The sequence below is a fragment of the Mus musculus genome, chromosome 13 (assembly GCF_000001635.26).
Source record: "Mus musculus strain C57BL/6J chromosome 13, GRCm38.p6 C57BL/6J".
NCBI lineage: Eukaryota > Metazoa > Chordata > Mammalia > Rodentia > Muridae > Mus > Mus musculus.
Window position 1 is genome coordinate 37,716,867 of NC_000079.6, and position 18,321 is coordinate 37,735,187.

An 18,321-nucleotide genomic window follows, 5' to 3' on the forward strand; every position below is an offset into this window, starting at 1 on the left:
TGTTAAGCCAGCCTTCTGCAGAAGGCACCTGTGCTCCTGAATTGCACATGAAACCCTCTGTCTCAAACAGATCTGCAAACAAAAAGGCCAAGGCTTTGCCCCCAAGGCCCTGAGCTTTTTGTTTGTGGAGCATTTTTAAATGAGGACTTTAAGAGTTCACCATGTTCTTAGCAAGACTAGTTAAGAGGTGAAGCTGCCAGATGGTGTGTGTTGTAAATGACACCCATAGATAGGCCACCCAGTAACACCTGATGTGGAATACCACCCTCGGGCACCCTGCTTCCTGCTCCTGCTTCCTGCTCCTGCTTCTACTCACCAGTAACTGACTTTGGCTCTCCTCAGGAGACTTTCAAGATGAAGCCTATGGTACTTCTAGCCTCCAGCTTAGAGTTCCACTCAGGTTTGGACCATTTGAGGGCAACTGAATGGATACCCCCTCCACCACCACCACCCTCCCATGACCCCACCCCTACCCCCACCCCCGACTTCGGTGTCTAGACTTCTGATCTCCTGGTGATACTAATGCTCCACCTGAAGTAATTTTGTTCCTCGGGGTATATTTGGCGATATGTGTTGACATTTTTCATGGGCAAAACCTGTTGGGGGAAGATTTGCTAATATTAGAACTCAGTGAGTAGAGGTCAAAAAGGCTGTGAACATGCAAAAATGCAAGGAACAGGACTCACCACACAGGGCTGCATAGCCCAAAACGTCCAGTGCTAAGCCTGAGCCTCCTGAGCTTAGGCTTCCCCCACGCCTGCAACAGTTCTCCTTCCTCTGTGAAAGAAAGGAGAGCAGCCACTACCTCTGGTCCTGGGCTCTTTGGGTGATTATTATGTCACTATGACTGCTGAGCCCCTTATTTAAGCTCCTTAAAGGTCATTGGTGTCCCCTTATGAGACTACACTATTCCAAGCCATAAGGTCTCAATGACTACCATGTAAGGAGAAAAGTCACTGAATTTGATCACAGCCAGGAAGTCCATCTGAGAATGTTGCCCATTCTCATGGTTTTTATTGACACAACCATTAGTGAAATGTAACCTAGAATCAGCTACAAAGAGGAAGCCTCGGTTGAAGGCTTGCCTCAATCAGATTAGCATGAAGCCATGTCTGTGAGAGATTGTCTTTATTGATGGTTGATGCAGATGGGCCCAGACCACTGTGGGCAGCAGCATCCCTAGATAGTTGGGTCTTGGCTGATGAAGAAAGCTGACTGCACACCAGCTAGAGAGGCAGCTAGCAAGCAACATTCTCACATGCCTTCTGCTTCAAGCCCTACTTTAGCTTCTGCTCTAGATCCTCAGTGATGGGTTGTGACCAAAAGCATGAACCAAATAAACCCTTCCCTCCCACTAGTTGCTTTTGAAAAGAGGATTTTATCAAGGCAAAAAAAAAAAAAAAAAAAAAAGGCAAACTAAAATTGAGATTGGTACCAGGATAGTGGGCTGCTGCTGAGAAGGACCTAGCCATGTTGTTTTGCTGGGGAATTAGAAAGGTTGGAAACGTGGAGCTAGAAAAGCTGTTCAGTACTCAGAACTTAGTGGGTGTTAGTGGTTTGAATAAAAATGGTCCCCATAGAGAATGGCACTGTTAGGAGGTGTGGCCTTGTTGGAGGAAGTGTGGCCTTCTTAGAGGAAGTGTGTCACTGTCAGCAGGCTTTGAGGACTCAGCTGCTCAAGCTTTGCCCAGTATGGTTTTCCTTCCTGCTATCTGCTGGATCCAGATGTAGAACTCTCAGCTACTTCTCCAGCACCATGTCTGTCTACATGCTGCCATGCTTCCTGCCAAGATGATAACGGATTAAGCCTCTGAAACTGTCGTAAGAGTTGCTGGGCTCATGATGTCTCTTCACAGCAACAGAAACCCTAACTAAGACGAGGTTCTTCTGTGCAAGCTTGAAAGCTAATGATACTGAGAGAAATGCAGGCAATAGAGGCCAAGCTTGTGAGGTTGCCAAAGGAAACACAGACTCTATCAGGACCATATTTGGGTGATATTTTGAACTTAGAGTCTGTGGTTGCAAGAATCAACAGTGATTAGAGAGCAGCCCCACTGACATGAAACTTTCTGTACTTCACTGGGACAATGGATGCTGGTCAGCTGAAGCTGCAGAACCAGGTGTGGTTAATAAAAGATAATAAAATAACTACTGCATCATTGAAGTGTACATCTCTGTGCCTCATTGGGACAGTGACTCAGAGATCTTCCTTCAAGATCAACACACAGAAACTGGGGTCCAAAGAGCCCAAGGCTGGACATCAAACTGGCTACAGGACTGATCAAATAATATGTAAGAGTCTCTCATGTGATGCTGGTTAAGAAGGCATGAAGGGGCCACGTAGAGCTGTGGGGCCTTGAGACCGTGTAGCAATGATGGAGCCCTGAAGGAGACTCCAAGAGGCCACGGGTGAATATTGAGCCTTGGTGACTGTATAGACCCTAGGATAGTGGAGATGCCAGATCTATGAGATGCCTCCTATGGACAGTAGCAGGGATGGAGTAGAGCTAGCCTCAGCCTACAAGTATGTGCTATAAATGGTAGAGCTAGAAGCCCAGAAGATCCTGAGTGATCCTCAGATGCCAGACCCAACCTGCTGGATTTTAGTTACACTACTGATTCTGAGGTTTTACTTTAGCTTGCTTGTTCCCATGCCCTGGTTCTTTAATTGTATAATAAGAAGTATGTAACTATTTTTATTTTTTTTATTATTATTATTATCTTATAGGAATCAGTCACCTGTAACTCCAGTTTCAGGGTCTCTAACACCCTCTCTGGCCTCCATGTACACCAGGCATGCATATGGTACACATATACATAACAGAAAAAAACACTGATATGCATAAAATAAACATAAACATAAAAATAAATAATTTTTAAAAGTTGTACTATATTTTATACGATGATATTAACATGAGATCTTGGAAACAAGACAAGAAAGGTAAGGTCATGGTTTAACATGAAGTGCTTGTATGTCACGTTTACACGAAGTGGCATTAACATGGTTTTTATTGTCAACATAACTTAAGAGTCGTCTAGGGCTAGGCCCAGCATTCATGAGGCAGAAGCAGGTGAATCATTGTGAGTTCAGGGCCAGCCTGATCTATAGAGTGAGTTCCAGGATAGCCAGGGCTACACAAAGAAACTCTGTCTCTAAACAAACAAACAACCCCCCCCCAAAAAAAAAAGAGTCACCTTGGAATAGGGACCCTCACTGCGGTTCAGAATAGCCTATTGCCCAGTCTGTAAGAGACTCTCTAGATTGATGACTCAGCTTTACTGGAAGCAGCAGCGTCCCTAGTGAGTGAGCCTGGGCTATATATGAAGGCTGGGTCAGCATGAGTAACGGAGCAAGCCAGTGAGCAGCGTTCCTCCATGTTTTCTGCTTCAGGTCCCTGCTTTGAAAAACTGCCCTGACTTCCCTCAGTGATGGCCTGGAAGATTCAGTCATGGTTTTGGTTATAGCATAAGAAAATGAACTAAAACAAATGTAATTTTAAATATAATACTAATAAAAACAACAACAACAATAACAACAACAACAACAATAGCCAATGTGGTAGCGTATGCCTTTAATCCTAGCACTCAGGAAACAAAACCAGGCAAATTCCTTTGAGTTCAGCCTGATCTATATGGAGAGTTCTAGGATAGCCAAGGCTACATACCCTGTCTCAAAATTATATTAGTAGAAAATTGTCTGGATTGCCAGGCCTGATGTTATGCATGTATAATCCCAGGTATTCAAAGGCTGAAGTATGGGGGATTTGAAGTTCTAAGTCCCACCTGTGCCGCGTAGACTGCATCTCAAAGCATTTAAACAACCTCTCTTCTGCAAAGTGAAGCTAATAGCACTTATTTCAATGGTTTCTTTTTTTAAAAACCTAGTTATGAGCTAGGCAGTGGTGGCACATGCGGGGATTACAGCACTTGGAAAGCAGAGGCAGGCAGATTTCTGAGTTTGAGGCCAGCCTAGTCCACAGAGTGAGTTCCAGGACAGCCAGGGCTATATAGAGAAATCCTGTCTCGAAAAACAAAACAAAACACCCAACCAACCAAACAAAACCCAGTTATATTATGTGAGTGTGGTTCTGTTTTAATCCCAGGAGTGGAATATGGGGCTGCTTCAGATTGTCCACAGTCACTATAATTGTCCCATGCTCCAGAAGTAACATGATTTTTTTTTTTAACCAACTGCAGATGGTTTAATTCTGGGGACTCTCTGGAGAGGGTATGAACAGAAGAACCTGGGAGAGGGCCTGTGGCAGCTGCTGCTGTCCCTGATGTTCCTGGTTGCTGTTGTTGCAGTTTGACAAGAAGTTGAAGAGATCCTGACTTGCCCCCAAGGATCCCAATGCCCCTAATCAGCCAAGAAGTAGTCTAAAGAGGTCTATGTCCCTTTCCCCCTCTAACCTTCTAATTCTCCTACCTAGTGCAGCAGGGTTGGAAGGGATTAGGGTGGAATAAGGTTTGGAAGGGCGATAGATATAATAGCCCAATAAAGTAGCTAAATAAAATAAAAGAAAAGAAAAGAAAATAAAGACATACCTTCAATCCTAATACCCTAGAGACAGAAGCAAGAGACGCTCAGATTGCACAGTAAGTTCCAGGCCAGCAGGACCACATAGTGAGACTTTGTCTCAAAACTGAAAAACAAAACAAAACTAATACAATACACACTGTCTGGCCCCGAGAGAGTCTGTAAATGATTCTCAGTCCATACAGGACTTCCCCAAAAGGCACAGGACTCAACTCTAGTGTTTCTGTTCATTTTGAGACACGAGTTCATGTGTACACAAGCAGTTGATGATATCAGATCCGTTTTTGAACTGGTTTATATGATTAACCACTCAGAGCCCTGGTTGTCTATTCAGATAAACTGATTTAAGCTCCTAAATACCCTAATTTCATCATTAAAATGAAAACTGGAGTCTGTAGAGGTTGTCATGATTACGCTTAGAACAATGTGCCTGCACCAGGTTCACAGCATTAGGACAAGTGTATTTGAAGCAGCTGGGAACTCGGAGACCCTGCAAAAGCAGCAGCCTGCCTTGTGTGGCTAATGAGGCCTGGCACATATATATCCACATAACCGGCGTTTCGCGCATCATCAGTACCTTTTCTGCTCCATTGCCTTCTCAATCCTAGGAAGAACATCTCCTTCCTAAGCTCTCATGAGCTTCCAGGTAGAATCCAAAAACTAGTTTCTCCTCATCCCTGGCAATGAGAGCGAAGTCACGTGACCTGACCTCCACCAATCAGATACCCACCTGTGTGTGTCGTCCAAGTAGTGTCCAGAAATTTTTCAAATTGGAATGTGTGCTGGGAGGGGGCGGGGGGGATTGTAGAGAGGTGGATTTGGGGCACGGCTTTTAAATGCCTCTGGATCCTCACCTACTGTACAAATGAAGCCACAAGATAGCAAGAGCAAGCTGCTGGGGACAATAAGCACAACTAGACATCTCGCCCAGTGCTATGGCTCAGATCTGTAATGTTCCCCCAAAGACTCACTGTTGAAGATATTGTCTCCAGCCCATGGCATTATGGGGAAATGGTAGACACAAAGAGTGGGGTCCTGTTGGTGGAAGTTAGGTCAATCGGGGTATGTCCTCAAAAGGAATCATGGGATGCTTTATCCCTTGCTCGCTCTCTTTTACTTCCTGACAAACATTAAGCAAGCAGCACCTCTTCCTTGTGCTCTGTGGTAGTTTGAATGACAACAACCCCCACAGGCTCATATATTTGAATGCTTAGTCCCTGTACTGGCTAGTTTTGTGTCAACTTGACACAGGCTGGAGTTATCACAGAGAAAGGAGCTTCAGTTGAGGAAATGCCTCCATGAGATCCAGCTGTAAGGCAGTTTCTCAATTAGTGATCAAGGGGGGAGGTCCCCTTGTGGGTGGGACCATCTCTGGGCTGGTAGTCTTGGGTTCTATAAGAGAGCATGCCAGTAAGGAACATTCCTCCATGGCCTCTGCATCAGCTCCTGCTTCCTGACCTGCTTGAGTTCCAGTCCTGACATCCTTTGGTGATTAACAGCAATGTGGAAAGTGTAAGCTGACTAAACCCTTTCCTCCCCAACTGCTTCTTGGTCATGATGTTTGTGCAGGAATAGAAACCCTGACTAACACAGTCCTCAATTGATAATTTTTAGGAAGGATTAGGAGATATGGCCTTGTTGGAGAAGGTGTGTCACTGGAGTTGAGCTTTTAAGGTGGTTTCAAAAGCCCATGCCAACCCCAGTGTTTCTCTTTGCCTGCAGATTAGGATGCGAAGCTCTCAGCTACCAGTATCACAATACAGTTTCAGTGCCATCATGTCTGCATGCTTCCTCACATGGTGATCATGGACTAACCCTATAAAACTGTAAGCAAGCCCCCAGTTAAGTGATTTCTTTTATAAAAATTGCCTTGGTCATGGAGTCAGCCATAAAACAGTAACTAAGACATGTCCAGACATGCCCCCCCCCCATGCTACACTTGTAATGGCTATTCCTGGTTGCCAACTTCACTATATCTAGAATGAACTACAATCCAGGACTAGAGGGCTCACCTGTAATCCAAATCTTGAGGCTGGAAGACACAAGTTTCTGACCTGGATCTTGGCATGGAGATCTTGAGGCATAGTGGCCATGAAAAGCTTAGGTCCAGGCAAAGATGCCTTTATCCCAGGAATCTGGAATCGCTGAGTTCAAGGCCAGCCTAGAAGTTCTAGGTAAAGAAAAACTTAATTCCAGGCTTGGTGGACCACACCTTTAATTCCAATGTTTAGGAGACAAGCATGCAGATCTCTGAGTTCAAAGTCAGTCTATGGAGCAAGTTCCAGGACAGCCAAGCTTAGGCAGTGAAGGAATTGGAAAACAGAAAGCTGGTGATATTGTAATAAAACAAGGGGGCCATATTCCAGACCCAGCAAGCAGCAGAACTCGGCAGCTTTGGCCACATGGCTCTGGTTTTAGAGTCTAGAATAGAAAGGACAACTGTGACAATTGATGCTGGTTAGCTGGAGTTATGAAATTAGTGGTGATTAAGAGACCAGCATCGCCAGGCATGGTGGCTCACACCTTTTAATCCCAGCACTTGGGAGGCAGAGGCAGGCGGATTTCTGAGTTCGAAGCCAGCCTGGTCTACAAAATGAGTTCCAGGACAGCCAGGGCTACAGAGAAACCCTGTCTCGAAAAACCAAAAAAACAAAACAAAACAAAAAACAAAAAAACAAAACAAAAAAAAAGAGACCAGCATCACTGAGGTGAAATCTTCTGAGAAGTGTTTTCTGAGAGCATAAAGAAGCTGTGTTTCAGAGATAGCCAAGATTGTACCTCGTGCTGCAGCTGGACTTGGCAATGTGTAAGAGTCATTCAGGTGGTACTAGTTTTGAAGGCACAAAGGGGTCATGAAATGCAGCTGAGGCTTGGCACTGTGAGAGGCCACAGAAGGCCATTGGTAAATGTGCAGCTTCAGTTGTAGTTGATGGTCCAGGACTGAAAGGGTCATGCAAAAGAGTTGAGGTTTGGCACCATGAAGAGAGCCTATGAGAGGCTATTCGTAAAGCCTACTTGCAGTGGAAGACCCCAAAGTATTAGAGATGCCAGTTCCGTGGGATGATCACCAAGAGCAGCAGCAGCAGTGGAGTGGATCAACCTGAGCTTACAGTTCTACAGAGGGCAGAGCTGAAGAAGTGACAGCAGCCCTTTGGAGGAGCCCAGAAGATCATGTGTGGATCCTAGACATTGAAACAAGAAGCTGTAACATTGAAGTTGCCTTGGCGACCCCAAGATGTTTGAGATGCCAGAGTTGTGGGCTATCTTCTGAGGAAAGCTGCTAACGGGGAGTAGAACCAGCCCAGGAAAAGAAGTTTGTTGCAATCAACAAAGATGAAAAAGGAGCTGGAGATCTGAAAACCGCCTTGACGTCAGACATGGAAATGCACAGTTTGGAGTCTGCCCAGCTGGTTTCCTGTCTTGCTTTGGGGATTACAGTTAAATAAGTACATGAATCTCAGAAGAGACTTTGAACTTTGGAATTTTAACATTGTTGAGACTGATATAGACTATGGGGACTTTGGAAGTCAGACTAGATGTATTCTGTATTATACAATGTTGAGGTATGGCCCCCATAGACTCATATGTTTGGATAAACCTATGGGGGTCAGGGAGTGTAATGTGATGGTTTGTATATGCTTGGCCCAGGGAGTGGCACTATTAGAAGGTGTGGCCTTGTTGGAGTAGGTGTATCACTGTGGGTGTGGGCTTTAAGACCCTCATCCTAGCTATCTGGAAGCCAGGATTCTGCTAGAAGCCTTCGAGTAAAGATGTAGAACTCTCAGCTCCTCATGCTCCATGCCTGCCTGAATGCTGCCATGTTCCTGTCTTGATGATAATGGGCTGAACCTCTGAACCTATAAGCCAGCCCCAATTAAATGTTGTCCTTATAAGAGTTGCCTCAGTCATGATATCTGTTCACAGCAGTAAAACCCTAACTATGTCAATACTGCTTCACCACAGGCTTGAAAACAACTGAATCAATTGACCATGTACTGAGAGCCTATGTATTTCTCTCTCTCTCTCTCTCTCTCCCTCTCCCTCTCTCTCTCCCTCTCCCTCTCCCTCTCCCTCTCCCTCTCCCTCTCCCTCTCCCTCTCCCTCTCCCTCTCCCTCTCTGTATCTGTCTGTCTATCTGACTCTGTCTCTCTCTCTCTGTCTGCCTCTCTCTGTGTATATATGCATATGTGTGCTTATGTGTATGTGTTATGCACATACATGAGCAGGTATACATACCCATGCATATACCCATGCATATACCCATGCATACATGAAGTGTCAAAAGAAATGTCTTACTTAGGTTTTACTGATGTGAACAGACACCATGGCCAAGGCAAGCCGTATAAAAAAAACAACATTTAATTGCGGGCTGGCTTACAGGTTCAGAGGTTCAGTCCATTATCATCAAGGCGGGAGCATGGCAGTATCCAGGCAGTCATGTTGTAGGCAGAGCTGTGAGTTCTACATCTTCATCCAAAGGCTGTTAGTGGAAGACTGACTTCCAGGTACCTAGGGTGAGAGTATTAAGTCCACACCCACAGTGACACACCTACTCCAACCAGGTCACACCTATTCCAACAAGGCCACACCTCCAAATGGTGCCACTCCCTGGTCCAAGAATATACAAAACATCACAAGAAGAATGTCAGGTGTCTTGCTCTATTAGTCTCCGTTGTGTTCCCTCTAAATAAGGTCTCTTGCTGAACCTGCAGCAAGGCTAGTGGCCAGGAAATCCCAGTGATCGTCTCAACTCTACCAGCACCCTTGCCATCACACAACACTACGGCTGACCAGACTCTGCTTTTTATGTGGGTTCTAGGGATCTAGGGACACAGGCTGTACTGGCTGGTTTTGTGTGTCAACTTGACACAAGCTGGAGTTATCACAGAGAAAGGAGCCTCCCTTGAGGAAATGCCTCCATGAGATCCAACTGTAAGGCATTTTTTCAATTAGTGATCAAAGTGGGAGGACCCATTGTGGGTGGTGCCATCCCTAGACTTGTAGTCCTGGGTTCTATGAGAAAGCAGGCTGAGCAAGCCAGGGGAAGCAATCCAGTAAGCAGCATCCCTCCATGGCCTCTGCATTGGCTCCTGCCTCCAAGTTCCTGCCCTGTGTGAGTTCCTGTCCAGACTTCCTTTGGTGATGAACAGCAATGTGGAAGTGTAAGCTAAATAAACCATTTCTTCCCCTCTTGTTTCTTGGTCATGATGTTTTGTGCAGGAATAGACCAAGACACAGGCCCTTGGGCTTATTGGACAAGTGCTCTTACCTGCTGAGCCATCTCCCCAGCCCACAACTGACCTTTCATATTTATAAGCTGATTATCTCAGGACTTTGTTACAATGGTAGAGAGCTGACAAACAGCCTAAAATATATTTAAAAACAAAAACAAAAGCCGAAGCTCGTGAGGATGTGTTTCCTGTAAGGACTGGCGAGTCTGGAAAAGCTCGTGCAAATACTAGATGATATACATCAGAGCCTCCTGATGATGGGACCCTCAGAGCAGTGGGAGCAAAGCAGAGGTGGAGTGAAGAGAAAGAGAAGGCAGAAGCAGAGAATCCGTAGAAGCTGAGCAACTTTGTTTCTAAACACAACATTAGTGCAGAAGAGAGAGTTAGAGTATCCCAACAGAAGAGTTAGAATATCCCTACTGATGTCCCCTCAGAGTTTACTCATTGATTTTTAAGATGTAATGAGCACAAAGATGTCAAAATCAAATCCATGTGATGCTGTAAGAAGAAAGCTATCTCTATAGCTAAGTAAAACCCTTCAAAGGGGGATGGAGAGATGACTTGGTTCCAAACGCACATGCTGCTCTTGCAAGAGAACTCAGGTTCAGCTCCCAGCATGCACATCAGAAAGTTCACAAACCCTTAGAACTCCAACGCCAGAAGAACCTGAGCATCCCTCGCCTGTGCAGGCACCACACCCACATGATGTACATTTACTGACCCAGGCACACACACATATATAAGTAAATCTTTTTAAAAATCTAATATTCAAAAGCCTTTAAAATTGTAACATATCTTTTTTTTAAAAAAAAAAAAAGGCTAAACTGGGCGTGGTGGCGCACGCCTTTAATCTCAGCACTTGGGAGGCAGAGGCAGGTGGATTTCTGAGTTCGAGGCCAACCTGGTCCACAAAGTGAGTTCCAGGACAGCCAGGACTATACAGAGAAACCCTGTCTCAAAAAACCAAAAAACAAAACCAACAACAAAGAAACAAAAACCTAGGAAAGCTACTCTTTCATTGATTCTGTATTCCTGGCCCCAGAAAGGCATGTTTTAAGGTTATAAGGTAAGGTAATACAAAAGACCATGTATGTCAGGACCAAGAAAAACTCAGAGCCTTGATGATAAAGCTTGGGAAATAGTTGGATGCATGAGATCACATCGTTTCAAAATGAAGAAAAACTCGAACAGTTAAATACAATACCTATCTCTAAAGCAGTAGGAAAAATGAAAGACATCTGAAAGACACTGGCGATCGGCAGAAAAGATCCATCCGTTGGATGACAGAAGCCCCTAAGTAGACCAAAGGAGCTGATAAATGCTCTTTGATGGACTATTTCATGAGCTCTCTAGAAAAACAGCACTGGGCTGTGAGACCACAGGAAGTACCTTAAAATACCACGCCAGATGACAAACACCCAAATCTATGCTAGTAAAGAATACTAGAGAGCTGGAGAGGTGGCTCCGCAGTTAGGAGCATCTTCGGCTCTTTCAGGGGACCTGAGTTTAGTTTCCAGCACCTATACGGGGAGGCTTACAACAGCCTGTAATTCCAAATCCAGAGGACTGACCTTCTAGGGCACCTGAATGGCCAGATACCAGCACTGAGGAGGCAGAGACAGGGGGATTCCTGGGTCTGGCTGGCCAGCCAGTCTGATTGAATCAGTGAGCACCTCACATATGTGTCTGCACACGCACGAACATGTATGCACAGATACACGGAAAGAAAGGATACGAAAAGAAAACAATCAGCAGGGATGGAGGTCAGTGACACACTGTATACATGAACAAAGCCCTGGGTTCAATCCCGGCACTAAGGTAGAAACATTCAATACAACAAGGTGACATATGGCTCCTGGTGAGAATTGTCACAGGGTTTCTGTGTGTCTCTCAAAGCACCATTCTGTAAAATGTGAGATATCAGCTTCTGTCACAGAAAGGATGCTCAATGCTTAAGGGGGTGAAGGCGTGAGCTTCGGATTGCAGGGAAGCTGTCAAAGTAAAATTAAAAACTAGGAAGAAGTCACCCAGGATCACAAAGAAGGGAGGCTCTATTGCTTCAAGTGGCTTGGCAGGCAGTGCTGGCAGAGGTGCCCGAAGCCCCATGCAGGCAGCAGGTTTCTGCCAGAACAATCCGGTGAGACAGCTGGCCACAAGTCACTCATTGTTTCTGAGCTCAAAGCTCACCTGGAAGTTCTCGGAGCCACCTCGCTGTCATTACTGGATTGTCGCTGAAAGGGATCTTTGTTTTGTTTGTTTTTAGCTTTTAGTTTTCTTTTCTAGAAAATATACATTGTAACTAAAGGACCCTGAGTGATGGGAAAGATGGACAGGTGTGTAGGGGAGGGGCGTTCTCACCTAACGCTACAGAGACATTCGATTCATTTTTTAAAACCTAGATTGGCTGACCAAAAATGAGCTGTTCGCTTTGATCGTTGTTTACCTCTAGTCTGGAACCCCTGAAGACGGCAAACAGAAGCTTGGCTTCCCAGAATTCCTTGTGTTTGACTGTTGCTGGCAGTGTGTGTACCATCGTCATCTTTGCTTCTTAAATAAATCTGACAAAAAGCGATGATGACAACTGTTTCTGAGGAAATTCTCAGCCAGTCATTGATTCTGAAAGGAATCAAGTCTCGAATCCTCCTTGGGGCTTGTGTTCACTCCGTTCAACCTTTTTATGGTCACAATTTCCTCCTGCAGGTTGAGTTTTAACATATTTGTTACCTTAGCTTTCGCCTAGAGAAGAATTCTGTTTTCTCTACCTGATTGTAACAGCCTTTGATCACATGACTTGACTTGGCCAATGAAAAATGAAAAGAAGCAACAATTGCTACTTCAAGTGTAAAAACCAGTCTGAGATTTACTGACCTCTGTGTTTCCCCCTGCTGCTAGCTGCTCAGGCTTCCTGAGTACCAAAGGAAGATGATGTCAGCACACGGGATGTGAATATGTGACAGATGACAAGCAGGGGAATTGGGAGTCTCTCTGTCCACACTATAAACTAGCCATCTAAACCCAACAGGGTTATCAACTGACTGTTATTGACTAAGCTATTACCCCTCCACCTTCTCCTCTTCTTTCTCTTTGTTTCCATTGTCGCCAACTAAAATGGAGCATTTCTGTGTAGTACAGGCTAACTTCCAACTGGGGATCCTCCTGTCCCTGCCTCTAAAGTTCTGGGATTGTATGTACCACTAGGCTTTGTCCCCGTTACCCCTATTTGTAAGCTGTGCACTTGCATCCTTAGAATCTCATTGTGACATCTGTATTCTTTTTCCCACCTCACAGATAAGGGAGCAAGAGACTCAGAGGCGCAAGAACTTGACACCTCCGGGCTTGGTGATGCCCACCTGTAATCCTAGCACTTGGAAGCTGGAGGTAGGAGGATCATGAGTTAGAGGTCAGCCTGGCACACATAAAAACAACATAAAAAAGAGCTACGAGGACAAATGAACTCAATGGCAGATTAGAAGCCTGGAGAGCTGGGACCAAGTCAGTTTAATGTCTCAGATTCCTGTGTGTAAAACTAAGGGCAGACTGAGAGCCTCCCCACAGACATAGCCCACATCCTGAGCGACATCCATAACATGCACAAGTTCTTCCCTGAAGTCACAAACAAACTCTGCATATTTTAAAGAGACTGGCTGCCGCTGAATGTCTGAAGAGATGAACATTTATGAAATACTAATGGACAAGTCGTATTCCTTAAGTTATTTCTGCTCTCTCATGAAACTCAAAACCATATATATACCATACATCCAAAACTATTTGGAAAAACAAAAAACAAAAAAAGATGGACCAAAGTGGGCTGGAGAGATGGCTCAGTGACTTAGAGCAGTGACTGCTCTTCCAGAGGTCCTGAGTTCAATTCCCAGCAACCACATGGTGGCTCATGACCATCTGTAATGAGATCTGATGCCCTCTTCTGGAGTGTCTGAAGACAGCTACAGTGTACTTACATATAATAACAAATAAATAAATCTAGAAAGAAAGAAAAAGAAAGAAAGGAAGGAAGGAAGGAAGGAAGGAAGGAAGAAAGAAAGAAAGAAAGAAAGAAAGAAAGAAAGAAAGAAAGAAAGAAAGAAAGACTAAAGTTTTGAAAGTAGACTGCCTTGGAGATTCAACACTGGAATGGGAGTCTGAGGGATTATGTTCTGTGTGATGTCAAGAACCATCTGGACTCTTCTGATCTTGGTTCCTCAAACAAGATACTACTAAAGCCATATCTGAAATGGCACCTTACTGGTCAGAGCCATGATCAAACACTGTTCTATATATGCATAGAAATCAAAGCTGAGAGAGACTACTGGTCTACCCACGGTCTCATGCTTGGAAGCACAGTGTTGGACATTGGCAGTCCTCGCCCTCCTACCAGAAGGATTTGCCAAATACAACAAAGACACAATGCACAGCAGGTTTCCTCTTGCTCACACTTTATTTAGGTTATCCTGCATCTGAACCTTATCTTCCCAGCCCACATAAGCCTATTGTGTTCCTGCTTGACTATCAGAAGCCCCTGGTCTGGTATCTGAAGGCAGAGACTAGCCACTGGGGTCTTCAGACTTATCTTGCAAGATGGTTCAGTGGGTAAACAGGCCTGTTATGCAAGCCCAATGGCTGAGTTGGATCCCAGAACCCAAGCAAAGGTAGAACGAGAGGACTGACTCCACAAAGTTGTTCTCTGACTTCCACACACATGTGTATGGGCACATGTGAGCTTGTGTGCTCATGCGCACATGCACGTGTGCATGCACACATACATACACACACACACACACTTTATGTACCCTAAAAAAAACTGATGTATCAGTAATTTAATCACTGATGTATTAGTGTTAAGAGATGGACATACGCAGATGTGTTCAGGTCATGAGTGTTCCACATTATGAATATGTTACATCACTATAAAAGGGGCTAACACTGTTGCTTTTCTCTCTTCTGCTCCTTGCATTTAGACACACAGAACACCTCCCTAGTGCATAGCAACCAAGATACCTATCACCCCTTACAGGCTGCTAGCACCTAAAGCAGACTTTCCAGATTCTCAAAAGGTTTGGGGATTTTTTTCTAGTCTTATAAAGTACCTACTATCAGATATTTTGTTATAGCAATAGAAAACAGACCAAAACAATGTAGGAATCACTTTACATTCCAGGATGTCTAGCTGGGCGTGGTGTCACATGCCTTTGATCTCAGCAATCGGAAAGTAGAGGCAGATGGATCCTTGTGAGTTCAAGGCCAGCCTAATCTATATAGTGAGTTTCAGGCTAGCCAAGAAAAATAATATTTTGAGGCCCAGCCATAAATATCTTTTTCTTTATAATGTGTTAAAATCCCAAAGCACAGGACCTGTGGTACAGGCAAGTGAATGAATTCTGAACTCTGGAAAAGATTCCTCACCCAGGGCTTCAACTACCACTTCCACCCACTCACCTACGCACACCCAGCCTTTATAACGTCCCTCCACTGCAGGGCTCAGGGCAGCAGCAGGAAGGCTACATACTGAAATATCCCTTTTGTAGAACATAGAATAAGTATATTTGAAAAGTAAACTTCCTGGTCTAACAAACTGATATTCTAATGTGTTGTGAAATTATAAGAGACTAAGGAAACTGCTAAACTAGAGGCATTGCCCATACAACCTAAAATCCAGAAGCCCTTGTCGATGGACAGAGGGAAAGACCATGTCTCCCTATCATCGTGGAGAGCTGTGAGTCTCATCTGTAAACACAAACACCCTCAGCACACATGTGCATTTGTAGTCAGGGCAAAGAGCACAGTGTGTGTGCTGAGCGTCCCAGACTCTTTTGCCCTACAAGCTCCGGGTGGACTTTGCGCTCAGGTTATGAATTCTCACTGAGAGAAATCAGAAAGGAGCTCGCAGTTACTGAGTGCTCTCTGAAAGCCGGAATCTTTACATAAGTTATCTTCAGCACGCGCACCCACTCTCCGGGCTCTAGAGAGAGGAATGTGTAACTCACCCAAGGTCACACAGCCAGCAAGTGACACACTGGAACTCCTAGTTTGTTTTTTTTTTTTCTGACCCCAGAGTTCAGGGTCTGTTCGCTAGACCAGGAGTTGGCAAACTTAAATCTGTGAGCTAAATCTTGTCTGACACTTTTTTTTCCTACTGTCTGTGAAAATACAAAGAAACAAACAACATTCTATATTTTAAAAGTAGAAATCTTTAAGAAGAAAAGAGATTATTTATGATTTGCCTGTCTTTTTTTTAATTATTATTTTCAAAGTATCTGTCAATAAAGCTTTATTGAAATGTGACCCTCTTGTTTGTTTACATATTGTCTGTGGTTACTTTTGTACTTCCATGGCTGCAACAGAAACTGTTAAGTATGACAAATTCTATTGCATTTTACTGTCTGGACCTTTGCAGAAAGGGCTTGCCATGGTCAGCCCTAGACACCAAGGCCTTCTGTGATATTCTTTGGCAGATTAAAAAATAGAAGTCCGCTGGGCAGTGGTGGCGCACGCCTTTAATCCCAGCACTTCAGAAGCAGAGGCAGGCAGATTTCTGAGTTCAAGGGCAGCTTGGGCTACAGAGTGAGTTCCAGGACAGCCAGGGCTACACAGGGAAACTCTGCCTCAGAAAAAAAAAAAAAAAATAGTCCAAAAGATTTAACAATTATGCCCCAAACTGAACACACTGGTCTGCTCCTATCCAATTTGTTTTATACAGTTTCAGTAACCTGGTGAAGGCAAAAGACACAGACATTTACAGAGTACACCTCAAAGAGACCCACAGCAAGAAGTGGGACCCTCAGCTTTGCTCCAAGGAACCAGCAAAGCAAATCAAACTCTGGCAACCCCTCAGATATGGTAGGAGTGGGGAATACAAGGCTAGAGAACACGAGTCTCACGGTCCATTATGAACTCTAGGACAGAGTTTGAAGAGTGAGTGAATGACCTTAGGTTAGGAGCCGAAACAGCAAATGCCAATAAAGCACCTAGGAAAATATGTCAAATAAAATGCTTTACAGTTTGGATTTTTTTTCCCCTTAGTGTAAAGACAATTAAAATTAAAAGTCTTAAAACTAAAGGGAGAAAGGTTTTTTTCCTTTGAATTTCATCCTATAACCAAACTCTATTTAGTATTAAAGGGGTATCTGAGTCAAATGTGGGAGCTCACAGTTTTAATCCCAATACAGCAGAGGCAGGAGGAATCTCTACGAGTCAAGATCAGCCTGGTCTATACAGTTAGTTCCAGGACAGAAGAGCTACTACACAAAGACCCTGTGTCCAAAATCAATCGATTAACTCGTTAATTGATTGAGTAACTTAATAAAAACTTTAAAATGTATTTGAGACCACTAAATATTTTGCTGAGAGAGAAATAGCTGAAGAGAACAACTGAGTAGCAAGCACTGAGGTGCTCCGTTGGGAAGAGAATTTACTGCTTTGCTCTCTGATGGACACAGAATCACAGACTGGGTGGCTTCTCCCTGAGAAATTTACTGTCTTCTGGTTTTTGAAGCTGAGGTGTTGGCGGGCTTGCTTCACAGAAAACTCTATAGACAGATAAATTGAGTGACGTTTACTTGAGGGAAGAACCTTTCACAGCCCAAGCATCGCTCATGGTAGAGGACGCTAAGAGAACGCCACTCAGCAATCCAGTAGCTTTTAAGGCCCACAGGAGCAAGCTAGAGAAATCACCCGATTGGCTGGCTACAGCCAGGCATTTGCTTTATTGAGGCGTGGTATGATCAGCTGGATGCTTGTGGTTGCCTCAAGTATAGCTATTGGTGTTTCCCCGAAGCTCGACTGTTTATTGATGAAATTTACAGTAAGTTGTGTTGTAGCATCTCCCCTGGCCTGTGGAGATAAAGACTCAGAGCACTGACCAGGCTGCTGGGTGCTGCCCAAGCCTTTAATCCCAGCGGACGCAGACAGGAGGCAGAGGCAGGCAGATCTCTGAGTTTGAGGCCAGCCCGGTTTATAGAATGAGGTCCGGAACAACCAGGTGCGACACAAAGAAACACTGACTCCAGAAAACAAAACAAAACAAAAGACCAACAACTCACCTAGGGCCTTCTTAGAAAGCAGCTTAGTCTCAGAAGACAATGGAGGGGTTGGGTGGTAGCCTCCCTTCTGATAACAAGCGTTGGGAAATCTAAGCTCGTCATGGCAACTACGTTCCTAGAGAGCCAACTGAGGCCCAGGCCAAGTCACCCACTGACCGTGCGGGAACCAGGACAGGAACCCAGACAGATTCTTCTCTGCCTGGCCCTTTCTCAACAGTACCTGTATCGCCCTAAAAACGCCAAACTCAGCCTTTCAACACTAACTACAGGCTTTGAATCTAACCTTCCCTCAAAACCCCTGACCCACCTAAAGATCCGCAAGTCACCCCATAATCTTGTCAGGAGGCCTGGTGGCTGGGTAGCCTGTAATTTCCTCGACTCGCATCGCCCATTCCCACAAAGCACAGATGGGCTCTGGGCGGGACAATTGCTGGTATTTAGGAGGCTCTGGATTTGCCCGTTCGTCTGGGCTTACGGTTTTCCACAGCACAGTTCACAGAGGGCTGTCTGGAGAGCC

General features: G+C 44.7%; 1 long non-coding RNA gene across 1 annotated transcript; it reads right to left on the reverse strand.

Annotated features, from left to right (window-relative positions):
• Window positions 1–515: 515 nt before the first annotated feature.
• Window positions 516–17,876, reverse strand: Gm40918. Its single transcript, XR_873258.2, has 3 exons — window positions 17,805–17,876; window positions 687–777; window positions 516–596 (listed from the first exon to the last, which is right to left on the reverse strand). It is a non-coding gene; the product is annotated as a predicted gene, 40918 (long non-coding RNA).
• Between the last annotated feature and the right edge of the window lie 445 nt (window positions 17,877–18,321).